The following is an 11,806-nucleotide window of genomic DNA, read 5'->3' on the forward strand; positions in this document are numbered from 1 at the left end:
CTCACAGCTCATCTCAAAGGTTTTGGATAAGGGTTGAAGTGAGGGGGCATTGGAAAGGTACTTATATGAACTGCTGCTACAACTTTTGAAATACACTGTAGTCTAAACTATCATTGCTATGGTATAGAATGATAATTTTCTTTATAAGAACTAAACGACTGAGGGCAAATCATGAATAACATTCACAGAAAAAAATAACAGCAAGAATACGGGCAGGTGTGTCTACATAAAACTGTTCAAGGGCTGTTCCTCGTTGGATACAGTATTAACATGTTTGCAAAATCACAATTTCACCTAATTTTGGTGGTTTATAATAAATTAAATAAATTAAATCCTTAATTTGGGACACGTTTTGTCCACAATGTGTTTAATACATCTCAGTATGATTGAACGACCTTGTCAAACCAATATTGCAAATATCTACTCCTGAGTGAAAATACTTACAATAATGTTTAGTTAAAAGACACTTTTCTTTATAATAACTTAATTAACTAATTAATAACTACTTTCTTGGTAATTATCGTTGAAAATATGTAGCTGATACTAAAGTAATACATTTAAATAAAAGGTTAACAGTCACTTTAAAATTTTAAATGCAGCACATTTACTTTTAATCGAGTGTGTTTTTGTTGTACGTTATTTTCCTTAGTACACAATACACATATCCATGTGTGTGTATGTTAAGCAAGAAAGACTGTGCTGATGATGAGGGGGGGTGAGGGAGGGGACATATCGCGATTTTTTAAATCGTCCATCTGTCCTCCGAAAGTCCTGTTTAGTTTGCTTGTCACCTCCGTGGACGATCGTGCTTTGTTTCCAAGATATTTCCGCATGTTCTTCTTCCCATGGCTGTGCTTCAACCACAACCACAATCACCACCACCACCCCCCTACTCCGACCCCCCTACCCCGCCATGCAACATCCCTCCTGGACAGGGGGAAAATGGTCCCCATCACTTTCACTTTGAGTTGAGCCGAACCAGACGCTGCTTTGCTGAGTGCTGTATAATGTGATGATGAAGCCTGGGTGGCTCTCGCATGTATCTAATCCAACCGTGGGCTCCCTCGAGGGGGCTCACTCGCTTCGAAATGTTTTGCAACCACGAAATGAGAGACAACTGCCAAACAAGACAGAGGAAATATGATGCTGCATGCACGACTTCTTGCAACACTTACTGCCAAATACATTAGCACTAATCAGCTTTACTGTTTTTTTGTTTCTTTTAAGCTATAGTGCGCAACTTCTGTTGCCCCCCCATGAGGAATTCTGAGTAATTACAAAAGCACTGTGGGCACATCCACATGAGGTAAGCCTTCAGTGATGGCATATGGATTTTATTCCTTCTGCTGTTCGTCCAGGTTTTTCTTAGCAATAGAATCAACAACTGAAACATATCTTGTGTGAATCTTGTGATTTTTCTGAGCTCCTGCACCGGTGTCGGGGGGCAACAACAGTTTGTTAATGCTGTCATACTGAGAAATACAGAGAGTGTTGTGGAGCTGATAGGCTTAATCAATGTTGGGTCAACTCATTTAGCGATGGGTTGAATGTAAACAACACATTACGCACTCTTGAGCAAAGAATTCAAACTGTTTCTAATGACATATCATGACTCTTCCAGATTATATATTTTGAGAATTTTACTATGAAAAGGACATGAAATTTAAAACTAAAAACTATAAATATGTGGTTCATGACATCCTAACGATGCCACCAAAATAAAAACCTCACTTTTTTTAGAGTGCTAACATTTTAAAATATGAGTGTAATAAAAAAATAAGCTAATGTTTCCACGTTTCAAACTGATGAGTGATTGTGACATTAAAATGCTAGAACAACCAAACGATGGCCATGAAATTAAACTGTTTTCACCTTTAAAAAGAATGCATTTTTTAAAAAGAGTGGGCGTATATAATAAAAAAGACATTAAACAAAGTGATAAATTCTGTTGTCCTCTTTCTGTGAAGCATTTTATGGCTTCTGCTGAAAACGTAGATGGATAGATCACTCCCTTCTGTGTTAGAGTTATTTAGTGGGAGAAAACAGTCACGCTAGGCGGGGAATTTCATCTTGTTAGGTGAACAGAACATGCTGTATGGAAAAAAGTTATTTTTTTGTAGTCACAACTCATACCAGACTTTAAATCAAATTATGTATCTGGTATTTCATAACAAAAACACACATTTTGAAATGTGCTTGCCCGGAGGACTGATCTCATGCCTAAAATTATGGTTTAAGTTTGCTTATTTAATCAGCAGTGAGTGTACTGAACACACTTAAAGTCTGATTATGTTTAACCAATGACAAATCCATCTTTTTTTCACTTTCAAATGCCTCTTGAATTAAATGCTCAGATCATTTGTTGCAGTTTTTTGCCACACATTCCTAACAAGTGTGATCATGGAACTTTAGTTTCATAGCTTTCTCCATGTGGTCTAATTCACCAGCACTTTGTACATTGTTGATCTAAAGAAATTACCGAATGCTTAATTTTATAGTGCAGTGGACAATAAAACCAAAACATTTACAAAGACGAGAGCGTCACCATTGCAGACAAGATTGTATACAACACTGCCCTCCAGCTCATTTTGAAGGAACTTCAATGATATGTGGCTTTTGCTCTCACACGGGCCAATGTGATTTTTTTTTAAATTATGACAATAACTGACTTACAATAGGCAAACCATTGATAAAAACGGTGCATTTGAAAATCACTTAAATTGCACCTATTGTCGTTAGTATTATTACTGTTATTTTGTTTTCTATTTTTGCATTAATTTACATTTTTAAGTATAACCATTACCGCAGTCATGATTATTGATTAACACTTGAATTAGTAGGCCTACTATGCCTTTTTTTTCTTCTTCTCTTCATTTAATTAGTTTAACTTTTTTATTTTTTATAAAACTTTCCTACCGAGTAATTTGAATGATGGGAGTACAACATCACGGGGGCTGTAAACCGTATGTATCCCTCAACTTTACAGCTGTTCTTATAACCTCTATTTAAAGTCACATAAATGGTCGTTACCTGGGATTTTAACCAACACTGCACCACAAAGATTGACATATTTCGACAGATAACATAATTAAATGACCAATGGTCGTCAGAGGGGGGCGCTGATGGTTTAAGTCTGGCTGCTTCACTACAAATTGTTGTTATTTTTAATATATAAATTGTTGTTATTTTTAATATATTTCATATTTTTAGTTTTCCCCTATCTTTACCCTCTTCATCAATTAGCACTATGTCAGTGCTACTTATACAATGTCAAAACATACAAACACACACTACACATAAACATATTTACTCTGCACATACACTTCCCAATCCCAACCATTCCAGTGCCTATCATATCTTGTTTAATTCTTTAGTTTTATTACTTGTATTTCATAACATGACGGCCCCTATGTTTGTTTTCCTTCTTGTTCTTCAATGGTGTTGTTGTTCGTTGTTTGTGTGAATGTGTGTTCTGTAAGTACACAATTTCACACATAAAATATAAATTAAATTAAATTATTGCAGAGTAATTTTCTGGTGGAAGCCTTGGACACATTTGTGTAACTAAAGAGAGTTAATTTAATCTCCAGGTAGTTTTCATACACTATCCAGACCACATTAAATAAAAAGTCTATTACAAATTGTAATACCAAACAAATAAGAATGGTTCTTCACAATGTTAAATCTTCAGTTTAACAAGCCACAATCAATATCCTTTATTTACCAGGTAAAAAAAATAAAAAAACTTTTGCGATTGAAATCTCTTTTCCAAGAGTCAACTGTCAAGTAGACACATATCAGGATATATTATAGTATTAAAACAATGTATCAAATGGGAATAAAAAGGTCTGAACGTATAGACCCATTGAGAATTATCAACCAAATACAGTATGTAGCTCGTCTCTGCTTACCTGAGGTTTATAACTAGTGTCAGCTCATAACGGCAACTTTAGTGTTTTGCTTCAATTTTCACAGAACCGTGTTCGTGCCAAAGCAGACAGCTAAAAAGAAATCTCTTAAAACTCACTGTATATGACCTGCTCAGCACCAAACAGACACAGTTAGAGACTATGGCTGATGAGCACAGTGCAACATCTCACAGCTAAAGGGTCAGCCACTTCCCGCAGGAGTTGTTAAGATACTAAAAACACAGCTAAAAGAGTTACATTGAATAGATGAATCAATATCAGATTTTCTTATGTTTGCACTGATAGGATTGCATAGGATTTTGCTGTAAATGCACAATGACATTAAAGACTATTCTATTCTATTCTAAAAGGTGATGTGTTATGTTTGTTTTCACTATTAGTTTCCGTTGCCCCCAAGTGGCCAAAAAAATCAAATACAATAGTGTAGGTTCAAAAAGTAAAGAAACATACATTTTTTATACATTTCCTGAACCTTTTACAACCAGGACAGTAGACTGTGTGTAAAATAATTTAAATGTTATCTGAGTGTGGTTTACAACAATCTGTATACATAAGCTGTATACAGCATGACAGATTTATTTAATTTACATTTTATTTGAAGCATGGGCCCCTGACTATCCGTTTTGTGTCTTCACAAGTTGTCCAGCAAGGTCAACATGGGGAAACCAATTACCTAAACAATGTCCACGTGTGTGTGTGTGTGTGTGTGTGTGTGTGTGTGTGTGTGTGTGTGTGTGTGTGTGTGTGTGTGTGTGTGTGTGTGTGTGTGTGTGTGGGTGTGTGTGTGACTGTGTGTGTCAGAATCCATGGTGAAGTGATAATCTTGTCCAAAAGCAGGAAACACAAATGCGCTCCCATCCGCCGACAATGGCTTCAACATGTTAAATCCATTTTAATACCTGTTGTCCAGAAAAAGTTTGGAGACGGATAAATTCATAATGAATCATTTGCGGCGAATTCAGTAATAACTGACCCTTTGGCACAGAAAGGGGGACCTCTTCTCAGTGAACTCTTCATTTTAATGAAACAAAAAAGTTTGTAAAAGTTTGTGGGACACAGGGGATCTTTGGTCCTGTCCAGTGCTTTTGAGTTGTTCTTGCCAGGTAATTTTACAAGCCCCAGTGAAGACAGATCTGACAAGAGAGAATGGTGGAAGAGAGAGCTAGAGAGAGTATTAAGAAAAGCGAGGGATGATAGAGCGCCTTAACATGTGCCAGAGAGAATAGGAGTTCTTCTGCAGGCCAGAACCGCGTGTTGCCAAACTTGAGCCAGAAGAAAGGCTTGCGCAGTGACCTCTCTGCTCCCCACAGGGAGAGAGAGTGATGGCTGCATGTCAAAAAGCGAGAAAAGAAATAGTAGTTAAAACCTAGAACTTCTTCTTCTTCTTCTCTGTCTCTAAATCCTGCAGGTCAGGTGCACTGTGGAGCCCGGCCGGGTGTATATGTAGATTCATAGGTTGAGCCTAAATTGTGAAGAATTCCTTCCTTGTTCTGCCAAACTCCTGTTGACAAGCTTGTCCTTGCCAATATAAGTCAAGTCAAACTGTATCTATATAGCACATTTAAAAGAACCTCAGTTGACCAAAGTGCTGTACAGGCTCAAAACACAATACTAAACAACATATAGGCTAAGCAACATGAACACAATAAATGGGAGCATAATAAAATGTCAAAATGTCAAGACCAACTTGTATTAAAAGACAGCACAAAGAGGTGAGATTTAAGCAGCAATTTAAAGTCACCAATAGACTGAGCAGTTCTTTTATTCAATGGTAGTTCAAGACATATTGTTCATATTCAAGACTGCTCCAAAGCAGTCGCAGCAAAAGCTCTGTCACCTCTGGTTCTAAGCCTGTACCTTGGAACATCCAGCAGCATCTGGTGTGTAGAAGGATGTAATGTTACTTTTACTGACCCCCTAGGAAAGGGAACCAAGAATCTATTTCCAAAAAAGCGTCTCAAGAAAAGCGGATGAAAGAAAAGTAACTGACAATTACTTTGAGCCAAACGAGGTGAGCTGTACCATGGATCCTCATCTCGCAGCTGGATTGCCGAAATCCTTGATCTGACTGTAATTGAAACTGGCATTAGCTAATCATGCATCACTATCTGAGGAACTCCACAGTATGAGGCATTTTTGGGAAGGAAAATAATACCTTTTCATATCATGCAATAGAAATGATAGATTATTAAGATTGAATGCAGTGACTTGTTCTCTCATGAAAGCTAAAACCTTTGGTTTCTGGCCACCTGGCGAATGTGAATCCAATATTCACTTATCTTTTAGCTCTGTTCTCTACAAACAACATATGGGCTATTTAGCTGCTAACTGCCCAACCTGCTTGTGACGTTGTCCGTCTGCTATTTGGTGCTGTAGATGTGGGCTATACTAAAACACTTTGCAGAGCTGAGGTAAACTGGAGAGACAGCTGATATTTCTGTGTGGGTTTGTCACTACACACAATAACTTATTCTTAACCCATTCTTGGTCTCATGTTAACATAAACATATTGATTTAAAGCAAAGTGAATCTTATTAAAGGATCAAACTTTTTTATTTTCTTGTTTCGGCGTATTTTAATTTTTATTTTTTTTAGACTACCTTGTTTACAAATCCCTCTGTCCTAAGACCTGACAATTCCCAGTTCTTAACAAATAAAACTGCAGTAATACATTATAATAACTGAGCAGTTTCTAATGTAGCCCATATTGGAATATATTTGAAATCAGAAATGTTACTATTTTAGAGAACTTAAGTCTAAATGGCTAAGGTATATATAAAAAATTAATCAGGGAAAACTACTCCAAACTAACTTTCTAGGAATTCTTTCTTGTAAACAATGTCCAAACATGGTAAAAACAAGCTTCCTTGTAATGAAGCCCTCCAACTGCAAGAACATTCAGCCAGTCTTACCAACACAGGTGAGGTTTTAAAGAGGGTTTTATGGTGTACAGAAATTATTTATCACCTATCATTACCATTCCATCTGTTTACACTCACCCTACAGTTTAATTTACCTCACCAACATCTGCCCAACATATGTTGGTGCATTCAAATCTATTCTTGGTTAAGGTTATGACTTTGAGCAGGTTGGTGTCTGTCAGTGACCCCTAGCAAGTGTTCTAAACATGAAATCTAAGGAACTGACTCACTATTATATTATACGAGTATTACTTTTTTATAATTGTTTTGTTGTTGATAATAGCATGTAGAAGTATGAACTTGTAATTGCTTATTGTATTTATTTACAATTCTTTTATGCATAAAAATGTGTCCAGAGGATATAATTTATGTTGAGTTTATTTATGTTATGGAGGAAGCTAAAGATAAGATATTTCCCAAGTGCAAAACTATATCATATAATATAAAAAAATCAATATATAATCATACATTTTCTTTATTTCCTTTTCCAAGAAGACACATTTAACCACACAGCACACACACGTTTTAACCAGAGGCACAACATATGTATGTAAACTTTCCTTGGTTTAATCCGTAAGCAAGAATTCTGTCCAAATATAGTCTCGGCCCTGACCTCGATGAGTTCATTATGAAACCCAATATAGCCATAATGAACCACACAGTGATGAACCATGACTTCAAGGGACACCACAAACATGGAGCCCTCCGTTTGGACTCGCCTGTCTCTCCCCATGTGAGGTTGACCCAGATTGCGCCACCCATGCGTTGCTTTCTCCCACACATCTGCCTCCAATCACCGGCAAACCAACCGAGACCATGACCACTCATTATTCATAGACGAGTTACTTTGTGCTTTACACCAGTCCACAGTTACGTCATATTTGTTTATGCCGTTTGCCTAAAAAGCGCCTGCCGACTGAGAAGGCCACATTGTGAATGATTATTGAAGTCTATTTCCCGAAAAAGTCATCCCTCTTGAGTTAGGATGTTCTGATTTAGTTAAGAGTAATGGACAGTGTGATTTTGTTAGATCCCTGGTATTTGTTTTGGAGTTTGTTGTGCGGAGGAGCAACAGATCTATTAATTTATTGCATCTCTTGAGTGTAAGGCCTGTGTGTAATCTGGACAGGGAACGTTGTATTTTTTGGCTAGCCACCAGTGGGAGCTGTGTGACTGCGTACTCCACCGCATGTTTAAGCGTCTAACCTGGGCCACCTTCACTCAAAAACAAGAAATATTTTCTGCTGAAATCCAGCTCATCAATCACGCACTTCCACCCCTGTCAAGGATAACAGGATAACTAAGTGTATTTACAGAGTCCAGCCTTGTTAAAAGACACTGAGTAAATATAGTGTAGTATTTGGAGAATCAAAACTGCTCCACATGGTGCCCTTTTGGACTTCTGTGCAAATATAAATCCCTTGGATTCACAGAAGACTTTAGCGGGCCAGTGTGCCTTTTTTCACATCACACACACAGATGGATCGTTGTGGCTTTTGGACAAGCAGACGCTTGAATCGATCTAGGATAAAGGACTGTGATGTGGCCTAGTCAAGCTCTTTCCAGGGACGGTCTCCAGAGCGAATCTCCGACATGTGTTTGGATATCTTTCACACAAAGCACGGTCTGTTTCAACAGTTGGGAACCTCTTTCGTTCCTTGCTGGAGGACAATTTAACATCCGACTCGATAAACAGGAGTCACTGGTGTGTTTGCACGTGTGCACAGAAGAAGTGCATGTATATTTGAGGAGAAGGAAGTGTGTGTGTGTGTGTGTGTGTGTTTGTGTGTGTGTGTGTGAGTGTGTGTGTCAGCTTTGTGCACTTGTGTGTTTCAGATGAGGGACGGTGCACAGTTCAAGCCCTAAAGTACATCTTGTTTAGTTAAGAATCAGTGATTCTGTGCTGCCGACTTGACCCTCCCTCCCCCCGCTGCTCATCACTCAGCCACTGCTTACAAGGGAGAAATAAAACTGACTTGAGACATCCACGCCCACACACTCACTATTCACACTGTCAACAATATTGTACTCACAGTTTTGTAAAAAAAACTTACGGAAGGTTATGCACGTGCACACACACGTACACAAAACAGGATGTGCACAGTCGCACATAGCTCCTAAATCACCATCCTCTACTCCACTGAATTTGAATGGGCATAAGAGTCAGTGACTTAACTATTCTAAATGAAGCATGTCTGCTGTTTGTACTGAATTTGACTAATGTTTGCCCTGATATGAGTGATTGAAAGAAAATTGCATTCATTTCAGAAACATGATTATGTGTACCGTTGCTTGAGATTGACATAAAGTTAAATTCTTCCAAGCCCCAACCCTACATATGCATTGTTATGATTTCCTAGCCAGCTTATACATAACATACAATTTGGCTCGAATAAACAGAAAAGAGTAAAGGTAAACAGTGACAATTACAGTGCAAGCATTGAGTTTGTTAGGTGAGTCAGGCTATGCTTTTGCCTTCTCTTTACCTATTCTCCATTTCCTGCTTGCAAGATAAACACACCGAGCTACAGTAACATTGTCTCAAACTTACTAATTTGCCCTGATTACATTCATATTTTTTTCGGTTGAAATTGCCCTTTTCCTCTTCCTATTGCTGTTGTTTATTTTTCTTTTTTGTCCACCTCCCGCTGAGCTTCTCCTTTCACATGCATTGCTTTCACTATTAGCACACAATTAAGGGTGATTAGTCGTCAGGCGGATGCCCTGTACTTCCTGTGTGTGTTGGGGTGTTTATATTGTTGTCTGTTTATGTAATCAGGCAAAGAAAGAGAGGAGTCATATAGTCATCATATAGGAATCTACTAATGAGGCTAGAAGTTGTGGATTTCTTGCATGTCCCATAGGTTATAGTGTTACTTTACATACTGTATACTGTAGTTAATCTTCACATGAGACGTTCAGCTGATATAGCGCCCCCTTCTGCACCGTTTATGTTCGGGTTTTTGTGGGATTTAAAAGCTAGTAACTTTTTCATATCAATGAATGTCCATTACATTCAAGCCATCGCCCAAATGAGTTGACACAAAGTTGATAAAGCTATCAGCACCACACAACTATCTCTGTATTTCTCAGTATGGCAGTGTTTACAAACTAGTGTCACTACCTGACACATTGCTCAGAAAATGTTCAAGTAATCTTTTAGTTGTTGAATCTACTGATATGAAAAAACCTGGACGTACAGTAGAAGGTATGAAATCAATGAGTGATCGCCGAAGGCTAACCTCAAGCGCCAACAGTGTTGGTGTTGTTGGAATTACTAAGAATTCCTCATGGGGCAAAATAAGTTATGCACTATAGCTATATATAACTATATATAAGTTGTTTTGAAGCGTAAACTTATTGCTCTTAGTTGTTATTTATTGATGTTTATAGGCAAGGCAAGGCAAGTTTATTTATATAGCACAATTCAAACACAAGGCCACTCAAAGTGCTTTACAGGGGCAAGATTAAAATACATAAAACACATTAGAAGACATTTAAAAGCGAATGAAAAGAAGTAAAACATTTAAATAAAATAAAAAGTACAGGTTAAAATGGAAACAGAAAAGTCTTCAGACTCGATTTAAAAGAACTCAGGGTTGCAGCAGACCTCAAGTTTTCTGGGAGTTTGTTCCTGATATTTGGTGCATAAAAACTAAAAGCTGCTTCTCCTCGTTTAGTCCTAACTCTTGGGACTGTAAGTAAACCTGTCCCAGACGACCTAAGGGCTCTGGACGGTTCATAATGTATCAGCAGATCAGTAATGTATTTTGGCGCTAAACCATTTAGTGCTTTATAAACCAACATCAGTATTTTGAAATCAATTCTTAGAGTGACACGAAGCCAGTGTAAAGACCTCAGAACTGGGGTAATGTGATCCACTTTTTTGGTCCTAGTGAGGACTCGAGCAGCAGCGTTCTGAATTAGCTGAAGCTGTCTGATAGATTTTTTTGGAAGGCCTTTTAATTGTTCATCTTTGGCACCAAAGACAATTACTTCAGTTTTGTTGTACATCCAATCATTGATTTGTTGTTATACATAAACTAAGTCCTGGTATGAAAGCGTATCTTGAGGGCATGATGTGTTTGTTTGATTTTGCAGTGTTTGGAAAGATCGGAGCTTCTGACCTCTCCTTCCTTAGCTAACCCATTGCTCAGAGACAGAAACAGATATAAGTTTAGGAAAAATAAACAACATTTCTGATCTAAATTCCTTGCCCCGTTATGATTTCTACAGATGTCAACACTGATCAACAACACATTCTTGTAAAGAAATATATTACTTTGTCAGAACTGTGTACCTTACAGAACCACATAGGCCTACCCTTTTACTGCCAGAATAGCGTCCATTACCATTACAGTGCGGCCTGAATCTATCACAATGATGGAAGAGTTACAAAGCAGCGGAAGGTGTCTGGACATAGTAACAGCCTGTTAAGGAATAATGGAACAATCATGTTTCAGATACTCAGACGTCAGCCCTGACATGCGTCATGATTTTGCGAGGCAGTGAATCCCTTTATTGCTATTTGTATGCGATGAAAAGCCTCCGCTGGCTCACGGAGAATATTAACAGGTGTTTGTCTGTTTTGTGAATCTGTTGCAGCTGCAGCACGTCAAAAGAACACATCTTTACATTCAGACTCGGCTCGTAACACCACTGCTATTCCGCATCACTCGGAAACATATGGCGCTCACAACCTTGACCGATACCTTATATGCTCGAGTAGTCCTCTAATTTTCCCAATGATTATTTATACAGATACTTTGCCCTAGGTGAAACCAGACAGTCCATAACTCACGGGTTCTGAGAATCAACCTTTAGCCCTTTCCTTTCTCCTCTTATCGTAATCCCCATCGAAAGCTGTGTTGATTTATTGTGTTTTTGAATTATGCTTTGCTTGTCGACTATGTCATTGCTTGAAGGCAAATGGCGACTGTTTCAAAGCTTTCCTGC

The sequence above is a fragment of the Ammodytes marinus genome, assembly GCF_949987685.1.
Source record: "Ammodytes marinus genome assembly, chromosome: 20".
NCBI classification, from domain to species: Eukaryota; Metazoa; Chordata; class Actinopteri; order Uranoscopiformes; family Ammodytidae; genus Ammodytes; species Ammodytes marinus.